Here is a 13,728-nt window from a genome sequence, read left to right as displayed (position 1 = left end):
GAAGATTCCCCTTCCTACCGCGTCAATGACGATATCCAGTCCCTCAATCGACTCCTAATCAAAACAATAAACAACCTTTTAAACAAAACTAACATAAAGTAACAGCGCAGTGAAGAATCGAATACTTACCAAAAGAATGCTAAGAATCGTGAAGCAAATGATAACCAACAAAACAAAGAGAGGAGAAGGAAAACACGATTTCGATAGCAAGGATAGACAAAACAAAAATCAACAAGAGAAAAACAACAATATCTAGGCAAGGAGGAGAAAAAGAAGTAATGTCAAAAATTTAGAAAGCAATAAGGAGAAACGGATTTTGCAAAAAGAGAAAGAGAGAAGGGGAACACTAGGAGGAGGTTTAACGAAGAGGGAAAAATGACAGCAAAATAAGGAGATTAAAGTCAAAAGAAAACAAAAAAGGGGTGGGGGAGAGAGGGTATTTGGCCAAAGAACAAAAGGAGAGAACGACTATTAGAGGAGTAGAGGAAGAAAAAGAACTCGGTAAGCAAAAGAAACTGCAAGGAAGAGCCAAAAAAAGTAAACGAAGACGAAATATTCCAGCAAAAACCCTTAGCACAATTCGACCTCCAAAGGTGAAAAAAAAGGTTAACAAAAACAGAAAATGGAGAGAACAACGAACCCAAGCCGAAATCTTGAGAGGCAGGAGTTCACATTCGGCACCAACACTCCCACTCCTATCAAAATCCCATATTTTCCTCCCTAAATCACTCAAAACCATCCACTCCTCCCTCAACCACCTAATTCAAATTCCACAAAAACTCTTAAGTAGTTCAGGTTGACCAAAACTCCCACACGGCCTTAGTAGCAAAATAAAACGCTTCCTTGCGCATAGCAAGACTCGAACTTCAAACCTCAGGTTATAGTAACACGCCACTTATCCCCTAGACCAACAGGCCCTTTCTGACATAAAATACCCACATTTATTTAAAAGCCTACTGACTAGAGACAGGGTTTATTCATTTAAAAACAAAACTTTTACACAAGCCAAGGCTTGAACCCAAGACTTCTCAGACACTCCTAGAACACTTAAGCACTGAGGCAAACACTCATTTGTGTAACACAAACATACAAAAATAAACATTAAGGATTTTTGGGGCATTACAGGTACGTTTAAAGTTAATGGTCAATGTCTCAAACACTGTTGGGATGGTGATGTTAAGCGAGTTGAATCCTCATTCAAATTAACAGACCCTTGATTTTTCATGAACTCGTTTTATAAATAAATAATTAATTAGAATTTATTTTCTTAACTTATTGCATTTAATTAATTCTATCTAAAGAGATTGGAACTTAAGCGGGACCGCTGTGACCCTTCCAACCTTTCCTGGGAATTAGTTTAATGTAATTTGTTAAGAATAAATTTTCTAATTGAGATTTTAAATTTTTAAGTTTCATTTGTTTTGTTTAAATTTTAAATTTTTATGTAAATAAAGGGGGTCAAATTTTTCCCAAGTACTAATCAATTTTTTTTGAGTAAGTTGTAGATACAATCTGAGTTTGAGGCCCAAGATAGCAAAAAAGAGGAAAAAAATCAACACTTTGCTGCCACTCCCATTACTTGCCTCCTAAGTAACCCTAATGTAACTAAATGTTCGCTACATGTTGCCCTAATTCTTCCCTATATAAACCCCTCTCCATTCTACTAAATTTCATATCCCTCAAAACAATTTGCTTAACCCCTAAAAAATCCCTAAATCATTCTTTTTTTCTGTCAGCCTCAAATCCCGAAAGAAACCCTAGTTATCTTCCCTTTTTGCCGAAGCATCGTATTGCTACCGCAAATTGACGTTGTCACCACCACACACTATCATTGCTATCACACGCCGTCGTTGTCGCCACACCATCCTTGCCATCGCAAGATTTTCGTCGTAGCAAGTCCTTACCCACCTTATTGATTTCTCTTTTCCCCTTTGTGTAGAAACTTTGCCAAATTCTCAAGAAAAGATACCATGTCTTGCAAAAGAACCAGATCTTCAAAGACTACTCCTGAAAATAAAATTTTGATCAATGAAGAAGTGAAAGAGAGATTTGATTTAATCTTCAAGCATCAACCTATGATGCCAGAAAAATATTTTAACTTGAAGAGTAATGATTTGATGGCTGTTCTTATACCGATTAGAAAGAAAATCAATGCTCTCAAGTGGGAACAATTTTTTGGGAACGATTTTTTTATGCTCGTTCACTTCCTGATGATGAACTACTTCAAGAATTCTATGCTAGTTTGACTATGCAAGATGCTACTGAGGTCATCGTTCGAAAGAAAAAGGTACCTCTTACTTCTAAGTCTATCAATGATTTGTTTAACTTACCTGATGTTGAAGAAGATGAGTACTACCCTATGATGAACAATATCAATTGGGATTTTCTTCAACAAGTGCTTGATGTTGTGAAAAAACCGAGATCCCAATGGATTATAAGAAAATTTGGCAGCCATTCTTGCCAAAGGGAATACTAAAACCGGTAGCAAAGGCATGGTTTTATTTCGTTCACTATAGTTTTATGCCTATCTCACATAGTTCCACCATCTCAATGGAATGGATGCTCTTGTTATATGCAATTTTGGAAGAAAAGTCCATTAATGTTCGAAAAATTATTCTCAAGAAGATTCATGATTGGGCTAAAAAGAAGACAGGAAGTGCTATTTCCCATCATTAATCACTTCACTTTGCTTAAGGGCTCATATTAAAACACAAGCAAATCTGAAGAGGCGATATGTTCAAGAATGATTACAAATCATGATCTTGAAAGGTTAGTAGAGAAGGTACAAGTGCTGAATCAAGGCAAGCAAAAAGAGCCAACTGAGCCAGATATCAAGGAGTCAACAAAGGAAACTGAAAATGAAGCTAATTCAGTTACAGACACTAAAGAAGAAGAATCTGACAAGGAACCAAACATTCTTAAACTAGTTGAAGGATCTATAACCCCTGAACCAAGGGTTGAGCTAGAAGACGAACCTGTCAAGCTAAGTGTTGAACCTGAATCTACAACTCCTATGCCGACCTCTGCAAGTGCTTCAAAGAAATCAGAGTTGTCAATTTTGATGGATATGTGCAAGTTCATGCATAATCAACAACAAACTTACTGGAAACATGCAAAAATTATGACTTAATTCAAAATACTTTTAAGAATATCTCTAATACTTTTGTTCCTGAGTTCCCAGATGCTATCTTTGAGACATGGATGGAAGATACTGACTATGCAAGCGGAGTTGGAGCTGGAAAAGAAAAGGGGAATGGGTCAGAAAATTAAAAGAGGGGATTCTTGTCTTCTTATTTATTTAATTATTTTTAGGTCTTTAGGAATTTATTTCTTTTGTAATTACGATTTAATTTCTACAGAATAAAACATAGCAAGTATGAATAAACATAATCTTTAGAAAGAAAAAGACTAAGTGATGTGGTAATGGGAATGAACATGTCTAGGATTGGGTTATTAGGAAAGACTTAGTAATTAAGCAGTCTGAATAACTCACCTCTCTTTCTTTACAACCCTACCTGGTGTTCAGTTTTTATTCTTTGCTTTGTTCTTGCTATGAGGACATTGCTTCTTTTTAAAGGGGGTAAGGCAAATAAATTGCTCAAATTTTTAGATTTTTCAAGTATGTTTCAATCATTTCTTAGTATGTTTTAATAAATGAATGTTTAGAGACATTTTTTTGTCAGTGAGATAGTTTGTATGTAAGAATGAATGATAATTTTATCTGTAACATCCCGAAATAGGGCCTGAACAGAACAATGGTTGCGAAACCACAAATTTGAGGTAGAAAATTTATTTTATTATTATTTTGAGGTTCATGATATGATTGCATGATTGTGTGAAAATTTCGTGATGAAATTCTATGCATAAAGTGCTTAAGTTGAGATTAGGGACTAAATCGAATAATTTGCAAAACTTGCATTCTAGAAGTTTTTAGTATGAAATTGCTTTGGAATGTTAATGAGGAGGTCTTAAATAGCAATTTGACCAATTTCTAAGTCTATGGACAAAAATTGGACATGGATGGAATTTTTGGAAAGTTTAGTAGTAACGGCATTTTGGTCATTTAGTTATTAAAATGAATTAAAAACAAAATTAAAAGCCAATTTTTGTCCATCTTCTTCATTAGGACGAAATTTCAAGGGTTCTCCATAGCTAGGGTTTGTTTCAAGCTTTCAAACTCCATAGTAAGTGATTCCAAGCCCTGTTTTAATGATCTTTACGTTTTTGGAGTCCCGATAACTTGATTAAGCTTATTCTAGCAATAATTCAACCTAGGGTTCATATTTGGAAAAATACCCATAGGTGAAATTTGTGTATTTTGGTGTTTTATGATAGAATATGAGGTTTTAAATTATGTTAGACAACTTGTGCTACTCGGTTTTAAGTGAAAACGAGTAAAAAGGCTTAATCGGTAAAAATACCTAATAGTCATAAGTACATGTTAGAGTGTGAATTTGATGTTGCCATAGAAGGGAAAAATGATCAGCATGTCATAAAACATAAGAATAGGGGATGGAGTTTAATTTACGAGCCTTGGGGAAAAAGTGCAAATATGTGAAAGTTTAGGGGCAAAAATTTAATTTTTCCAAAATTTGGGTCAAGGACTGTTTTAATAAATGTGAGTATTAAATAAGCTAAATTTTTTTATTATAGATCAAGAAGAACAAAATCCGAAGTTAGACCGGGGAAAGAAAAAGATAGTGGACTAAGTCGATATAGTTGATCGTATTTTGTTTCGAGGTAAGTTTGCGGTAAATAAATGCAATATTCTTATTTTATGTTCATTTTGTTAATTTCCAGCATGTGTATATTTATTTTATGAAATTATTCAAAGAAGACTCAAGCATGAATTGACGGAGAAGTAATTTCAGAAAGTCCCGGTTGAACCTTAGGAATGTGTAGGATACAAATGTCATGACATTAGGGTTTAAGGATACCATGTAAGACCATGCCAAGGCATGACAATTGGTAAGGTCTCTAAGGCAAGGAAATCATGTAAGACCATGTCAAGACATGGCATTGATAAGTTACTATAAGACAAAGGTCCCATGTAAGACCATGCCAAGGCATGGCATTGGTGAGTTCATAAGGCAAGGATACCATGTATGACCATGTCAAGACATGGCAATGGTAAGTTTCAAAAGGATACCACGTAAGACCATGACAAGTCATGGCAATGGTAAGGTACCCGTGTATCCTTAGTATTCCAAATGGTTCAACGGGAAAATTTAAAGAGAGTATCAAGGTAAGGTAAGGTAAGATGAGTTATACTAAAAAGGTAAGACAAGTTCATGCTAGAAGAGCAAAGGTAAGTACATAATGTTCATGTATGCTTGATAAGGAAAAAGGTAAGTAAAATGTATTAATAAATTTGATTAAGTAAGTAAGTATTTAAGTAAGTGGGTAAGTGAAGAAGTTTAAAATATGTCTATGACAATTAATGAAGTTGCATTATGTAGTATCATGTCAACTAGTAAGATAATTCTTATGAATGTTGTTATTTATTTGCATGCAAACTTACTAAGCTTAATGCTTACCCCATTTATTTTCCTTCTTTTTATAGTTTTGTCAAGCTAACTCGGGAATTGTAAAGTACGTCGGAGGTCCGGGCACACTATCATGAGGATTATTTTTGGTATAGCTAGATGTTTCATTTTGAGTATGGCATGTATAGCATCGTAGCCATTTTGTGTGTATGATCTTATGATATGGCTAATGATTGGTATGTAAATGCTTGATAATGATTAGCTGTTGGAATGGCTAATCAAAGACATGTTTGGTGTTATGTATGCCTAAATGCTAGTTATTCCGTGGAAATCATGAAAAAGGTGAAATTAGCACAAAACAGAATCAGACAGTAGCAGTGACGTGAATTTGAAAAATCACTAAAAATAGTAGAAATGGAATTAAATGATGAATAAGTTATGAAATCAAAGATTATTATGTCTATTTTCAAATGGAAGAAACAAAATAGGTAAATGAGATATTTAAATTTTTGTGAAATAGGGCCAGAGCGATTTCTGGATCCCCTGTTCTGACTTTGGAAATTCACCAAAACTTGTAAAAAGATAATTAGAAGTCATTATTTACATGTACAGATTCCTTATTGAGTCTAGTTTTATGAGGAACAAACTTCATAGTCATTGAAATTCTATATAGAGAGATATTTGATTCGTAATATACAGAGGTCAGAGCAGTCGAACCCTGAAACAGGGGAGACTTTAACTAATAAACTGTACCAGTTGGCCTGACCAAAAATTCTAGAAAAAAATTAGTTGATAGATATATGAGTCTAGTTTTAGGAAAAATTTACGGAATTAGATTTCGAGTTTCGTAACTCGAGATATGAATTTTTTAAGCTACTGTGACGCAGATTGCTAGCTTGACTAGAAATTTTAAAAATAAATTGTTTGAGCTATTTAAGTAATGAATTAAGTCCATTAACACCTCGTGTTCGACTCCGGCGACGGTCTCGGGTATGGGGCGTTACATTATCTGAGTGAAAGTATGTTATCATGAAGAATGGAATGCTTGTATGACCTTAGCCTTAGTAATATTTACCATGAAAACTTGGTTTCTTTTGAGATTAGACATGCATGAAGGTTTATATCTTTAGAATTGAATAACATTCTTGAGGCGAAATCCTAGGGGACATAAAAATCTAAAATGATATAGGCACTATTTCTTTGGATTGTTTGAGCCTTTTCAAGCCAACCCTATGATATTAGACCCTTGAAACTGTAATTTTGAGCTTAAAGGCCTGTTTATTGCAATGAACCTACATTATAAGCCACATTACCATCTTTTAAAGTTATCCTAATTTTGTGCACCCATCTTAACTAAATTTGTTTTGGTAATCAACATTTGAGGGAATTTTCAAAAAGATGTATGTGCTCATGCTAAATAATAATAATAATAATAATAATAATAATAATAATAATAAACAACGAAAGAGCGAAGAAAAGTTTACTCAGTCTCCAAAAAGGAAAAATAATAAGCTTGAGTTCAAAATAAGTTTGGGGGTGTTCCAAAGGTTCACTTAAAGAAAAAGGTTGTATTTTGAGAAATTCAAGACAAATTTAAAGGTTAAGATTTTGAAACCGAAATATCTCATCTCTTAAAATCCCAACCTTTAATCGAGCCCTATTACAACCTTATAAAAGACCCATTGATTTGATGATTATGTCACCTACATTAGTGGAGAGGAAGTATTAAGTTCAACATATGAAGATCATAAATAAGCCTTATTATTGTTTGCTTGACTGATAAGAAATTATGTTGAATGAAGAATGTTATCCATGGCTGTGAGTTGGCATATTTTGAAACTTAGTATAAAATTCTATATATGTTTGCATATGAATTACTTGTTGATAAAAAAGATTTATAAACATGAAGTTAATAATGCAAGATTATGGGACAAAGATTGATGTTGCTTGCACAGTTAGCAATTTTGCCTTAGCAAGACCTTTTTGTTGTGCATAAACATTACTCAGGACGAGCAATGATTTAAGTTTGGGGGTGTGTAAACTAAAAAATATATAGGATTTTTCCTATGTGATTTATCACCTTTTTACTTAAATTCATTGTTAAAACTAAGTAATTGTTTAATAAATTAATGAAATATGTGAAAATATGAAATTAGGACATAGAATTTATTAAAATGTGATTTTATGCTTTGTTATATAGTTTTCATGCATAAAATGGCTTATTTTATATTGATTTGAACATATTACATTTTTTAAGACATAAAATGGGTCATGCATGATTAAATTAAATAATAAAATATAAAATTATATTTAGTAAATCATTTTAAAATATTTCATTAATAATATGGATTGTAATTAATTATTTAAATTAGATAAATTTTATTCTTTGGTCCTTTAACTTATTGATTTATTTTGGACAGGTCTAATAGCATTGTTGGATTACAAAAACTGTCCAAATTGAAGACCAAGTCAACCCAAATTCGGCTACACATGACTATCCACTTAAACCACTTTTTGGTTTAATTACACAAGGTCCTTGCATTGTTGAAGAAATTAGAGATTTGCCCAAGATTTACATTTGACCGAGTCTCAGTCCTGAGTTATTCTGGCATTTAAATTGCTTAAAAATAAAGCAAAATTCAGCCCAAATTCCACTAATTGTGGCCGGCCACTCATGGAAGAAGTTTGAAGAGACTAAACCAAGCTATTTTTAGCAAACTACCCACCTCTCTTCACCTATAAATAAGACCCCTTCATTCCCTCATTCATCATCCCTCATCCCTCATCCCTCATCATTCTCTCTTCTCTCTCAATTCTCTTAGCATTTTTCATTCCCCACACCTAGCATCATCTATTCATAGAGATTTTAGCAATTAAGCCTCTTAAAGAGCCCTTGATCTGCCACCTTGAAGAGCCATCAACAAATAAGCAGAGCAAAGGAGTGAAGGAGCCTCGTCGGTCAGAGTCTTGGGTGACAGCCACTTTGATTTGGGTTTAATCTTTTCTTTTCTTTAATTTAATCTGAAAATGTTTGCTATGTGTTCTTTGTTCTTGTTTACAACAATGTTAGCTTAATTTCATTTAAGCTAGGATGATTACCTTGATTAAATAATATTTATTTGATTCATGCTTATAATGTTTCTGCCTCAATCGATCATGTTTTCAATTAAAATCAAGTTTGTATTTCTAACTTCAACGATTCAAATCATGTTAGTTGAACATAGTCCTTTTAGTTGGCTTCCATCAAAGCCATACTTTCCCTACCTTCTTCATCTTCCAATGGCTCAGAACCTAAGGTGTTTTCCAATGGGTATTATACAAAATTATTCTCCCATTCCATGAAACTAAGGTTTCTAACTCCTCTATTACTGAACATTCCTTTGATCCGATCAGAAAATTTCATTACTTTAAGAACATTAAATGTTATCTGCTCATCTTGAACTCTCATTGTAAGTTCACCTTTTTGCACTTCTATTAATGTTCATCCTGTGGCTAGGAAATGTCTCCCATGGATTGTAATATCCCGAATTAGGGCCTAATCGGAATAGTGGTTTTGTGACCATAAATCTGAAATAGAAATAATTATTTTATGATTATTTTGAGGTCTATGATATGATTGCATGATTGTGCGAAAATTTTGTGAAGAAATTCTATGCATAAAGTGCTTAATTTGAAGTTAGGGACTAAATTGAATAAGTTGCAAAACTTGCATTCTAGAAGTTTCTAGTATGAAATTGCATTGAAATATTAATTAGGAGGTCTTAAATAGAAATTTGACCAATTTCAAAGTTTATAGACATGAATGGAATTTTTGGAAAGTTTAGTAGTAGGGCATTTTGGTCATTTAGGGGTAAAATGAATTAAAATACAAAATTAAAAGCCAATTTTGCTCATCTTCTTCACCATGGACGTGTATACCAAGGGAGACTCCATGGCTAGGGTTTCCAAGCTTCCAAGCTCGATTGTAAGTCTGTTCTAGCCTCGTTTTTAATGATTTTTACGTTTTTGGAGTCCCGGTAACTTGATTTAGCTTATGCTAACAATAATTCAACCTAGGGTTCATATTTGGAAAAATACCCATAGGTGAAATTTGTGTATTTTGGTGTTTTATGATAGAATATGAGATTTTAAATTATGTTAGACAACTTGTGCTACTCGGTTTTAAGTGAAAACGAGCAAAAGGGCTTAATCGGTAAAAATACCTAATAGTCATAAGTACATGTTAGAGTGAGAATTTGATGTTGCCATAGAAGGGAAAAATGATCAGCGTGTCATAAAAAATAAGAAAATAGGATGAAGTTTAATTTCCGAACCTTGGGGCAAAAGTGCAAATATGCAAAAGTTTAGGGGTCAAAATGAAATTCTTTAAAAATATGATTTTTGGACCCGCATGAATAGTGTGACTAATTATTAGGCTAAATTTGATATTATAGATGAAGGAAATCGAGATTCGGGCTTAAATCGGGAAAAAACAAGGTTATGGACTAAAATGGTAAATTGTTGTTTCTGGATTGAGGTAAGTTCGTATGATAATAATAATGCAATGTTATGTTTGAATTATATTTCTTACTATTACTGCATATATTTTATGATTTAATATATTGGAAAAGTTGATGGAATGGTGTTTATGATGTGGAAATATGATATGAAAGAATGTTACATGAAATGCAAGAAAATGAAGATACATGACAAGTGATATATGAAATATGTGATATATGTTATGTAAATTCTTAAAAGCTGATTTGATATTTGAGTTGTGTCTTATTATATTATGAATGGACAATTGGTACTATGGGTAATGACATCGACACTTTGAGTAAATTCGTACATAAATAATCTATCGATTCTTTTTTATGTTATTATATTTTGATATCATATGAAATGTGGCTGCCTATCAAATGGTTATTTGATGTAAATTATGAATTTAAATTGATTACGGACAATTTAGTAAAATGTTTAAAAGTGAGGAATTTCCCGATTGAACCTTCGGAATAAAAACGATACGAATGATCTATTGTGAGGTCGCATGTGTAGTACTAAGTGCAGGCTACTATGCGTACCCGAAAACTATGATCACGTGTGTAGTACTAAGTGCAGGCTACTACGTGTATCAAATGGTTAGGTCACGTGTGTAGTACTAAGTGCAGGCTACTACGTGTACGGGATAATTGGTCATGTGTGTAGTACTAAGTGCAGGCTACTATGCGTAGCAGATAGCTTTGGCTACAAGTGTGAAAATATGTGTAGGCAATTGAGTATCAGTTATTATTCCGAAGAGTTCAACGGGAAAATCGATTAAGTAAAAATACAATTGAACATGATTATATGATGAATAAGTGTACGTATATGTTTATGAAAAATTATGAGCAATGTGCTCGATAATTGGTAAGACAAAATGGATGAAGTGGAATTATGTAAGAATGAATTTTAGTGGTAAAACAGTGTTGGACAGCAGCAGTTGCATGACTTTGAAAATTCACTAAAAATTTTGGAAGTTGAATAAAAATGAAAATGATATATGAAAATAAATCTTAATGAGTCTATTTTCACATGAAAGAAACAGGGAAAGCAAAAGAACTCTATATTGTGTGATATTTGTATTCTTGTGAAACAGGGTCTGAATGAATTCGAGATTCCCTATTCTGACTTTAGAAATTCACCATAAATTGTACAAAAATTATTAAGAGTCATACCTTACATGTATAGATTTCTTGTTGAGTCTATTTTTAATGGAAACAAACTACATCATCGTTGGAATTCTTTACAGGGAGAAATTTGGTTCGTAGTGCACAGAGGTCAGAGTAGTTGTACTCTAAAATAGGGGAGACTTTAAATAATAAACTGTACTAACTGGCTGAACCAAAAATTCTGGAAATTTTATGGGAGAAATATATATGAATCTAGTTTCAAGGAAAATTAACAAAACTAAATTTGGAGTTTTTTAGATTCAGATATGAATGATTTAGTAACTATAACTCGATAGCACATCTTAACCTGAATATGTGTAATTGTACAATTATAGTGTTTTATCTTGAAAAGCATGGTAGTAATTGCTTATTATTTTCATATGAACTTACTAAGCGTAAAGCTTACCCATCCTCTCCATTTCTTTAGTATTGGCAGTTCAGCTCGGGGTTGGAGATCGTCGGAGGCAAAATCACACTCTCAAACTATCATTTTTGGGAAAATTAATTCAAATATTAGAAATATCAAGTGAGTGGCATGTATAGGAAGTTGGTTTGTGATATGTATTTTTATTATGATTTTGACCTTACGTATCAGTCTGCATTGAGTTATCGTATATGATCATGAGATGTGGTCCTTATCCATTATGGTTTATAAGTTTAATTAATCATGCCATGTCCTATGTTTTGATGTGATGATATAGTTAGCTTTGTTTGCTATGCATGTGTTCGAAAAGTTTTGAATTAAATGAAATTTTATGGCCCCGTTTTCGTCTATGTGTATTGTTAAGTCTGGTAATGCCTCGTACTCTATTCTGGCCTTGGATACGAGTAAGGGGTGTTACATGGATGATCGACACTTCCTTATATGCTTCAAAATAAAAAATAATAAAATCAGTAGGAAAAATAAACTTCTGTATACATACTAGAACATCCTCGATCTTTCCTTCTATGTATGCTAAAGATCGATCCGCCAATTGAAGTGTCATAGTCATGGGTCTTACTTCACCTATTCCCAACATCTTAAAAATAGACTTGGGCATCAAGTTGATGATCACCCCTAAATCACATAAAGTTTTACCACATTAAGATTCTCCAATATTACAGGGTATAGAAAAGCTTTTAGGATCCTTCATTTTTAGAAGTAGCTTGTTCTGTAAGAACACACTGCACTCCTTTATTAGTGCTACAGTCTTGAACTCACTAAGCCTATTCTTCTTGGAAAAACTTCATTCTTGAACTTGAAATAATTGGGCATTTTTTCTAAGGCTTCTACCAATGGTATATTTATGTAAAGCTGCTTTAGAACATCCCAAAACTTCTTGAATTATACCTACTATTTTTTTTGTTTGATTCTTTTTGGATACGGAGGTGTTGGAACCTTAGCTTAAATCGAACAACTTTTCTGAGGAATTGTATCTATATATGAAGAATGTGTTAGCTTATCAACATTCACTAGTTTAGATTTTACCTCTTCATACTTTTCAACATCTGCATGTCAAAGTGACACGGTGGCTGATCTGCAACATGATTAAATTCTTAGTAGTAAATTGTTTCAACATTGAAGTGATAGAAGATACCTGAGCTGAATGTGAAGTGAGGGCGTCTACTTTATGCACTCTGGCTACTCCTCTTCTTGAAGCTGCTTGATTTTTTGGCCACTGGTAAATGTTACTAGCTATTCTCTCGATAATCTCGTAAGCCTCATTGTAAGACTTTGACAAGAGACCACCATTCACAAAAGCATCTACCACCAACCTTGTGTGTGCTTTGAGATAATTATAAAATGTCTCCAACTTGGTACAATATGGAATCCCATGGTGAGGGCACTTACGTAGTAACTCTTTGGATCTTTTCCATGTCTCGTATATGGATTCATCATCCATTTGTTGAAAAGTAGTGATCTCATTCTGCAAATTAGCATTTTTTCTAGGTGGGAAATACTTTACTAGAAAGCATTCAGGTAATTCTTGTCATGTTGAAATTCAATGTGGTGACATCAAATTAAGTCATGCTTGTGCTCAATCTCGCAACGAATACAGAAACAACTTTGATCTCAATGTGTTTTTAGTTACACTAATTGTCATAAAGGAATCGATCATCTCCATGAATAGTCGAAGGTGAAGGTGCGGATCTTCTATGGGAATTCCATTAAATTGGCCTATTGTTTGAAGCATCTAAAACATCACAGGCTTCAATTCAAATTACGGTGCCTCAATCTTCGGTCTCCTAATTCCCAAATTAAGTTCATTAAAAAGGGGCACAGGGTATTGCCTTATAGCTTGATCCCTATCATCAGCAATAAGGATTGGATTATGAACATTAGTGGATCCATTCCTTTGAACATCATTTTGATTTTCAAGGTCCATTTTTGCTGCTTGTCTTTGGGCTAGTCTTTCTCGTTTTCTTTGTCCAAATGTTCACTCGATTTCAGAGTCTACAGGAAGTAGATCAATGATTCGATCTATGCTCATAAACACCTGAAAATAAATCATAAATAATAAATAATTAAAAAATAAAAATAATTAAAAAATAAATAACCAAATTGCAAGAAATAA

At 33.3% G+C, this 13,728-nt stretch overlaps 1 non-coding gene across 1 annotated transcript; it reads left to right on the top strand.

The window, feature by feature from the left end:
* The first annotated feature begins 12,982 nt into the window (after nucleotides 1-12,982).
* LOC121211843 (small nucleolar RNA R71) lies at nucleotides 12,983-13,088 on the top strand. The gene has a single exon (XR_005907061.1). It is a non-coding gene; the product is annotated as a small nucleolar RNA R71 (small nucleolar RNA).
* The last annotated feature ends 640 nt before the right edge of the window (nucleotides 13,089-13,728 follow it).

This window comes from Gossypium hirsutum, chromosome A12, assembly GCF_007990345.1.
Source record: "Gossypium hirsutum isolate 1008001.06 chromosome A12, Gossypium_hirsutum_v2.1, whole genome shotgun sequence".
Taxonomy (NCBI): domain Eukaryota; kingdom Viridiplantae; phylum Streptophyta; class Magnoliopsida; order Malvales; family Malvaceae; genus Gossypium; species Gossypium hirsutum.
This window is presented reverse-complemented; position numbering and strand designations above follow the sequence as displayed.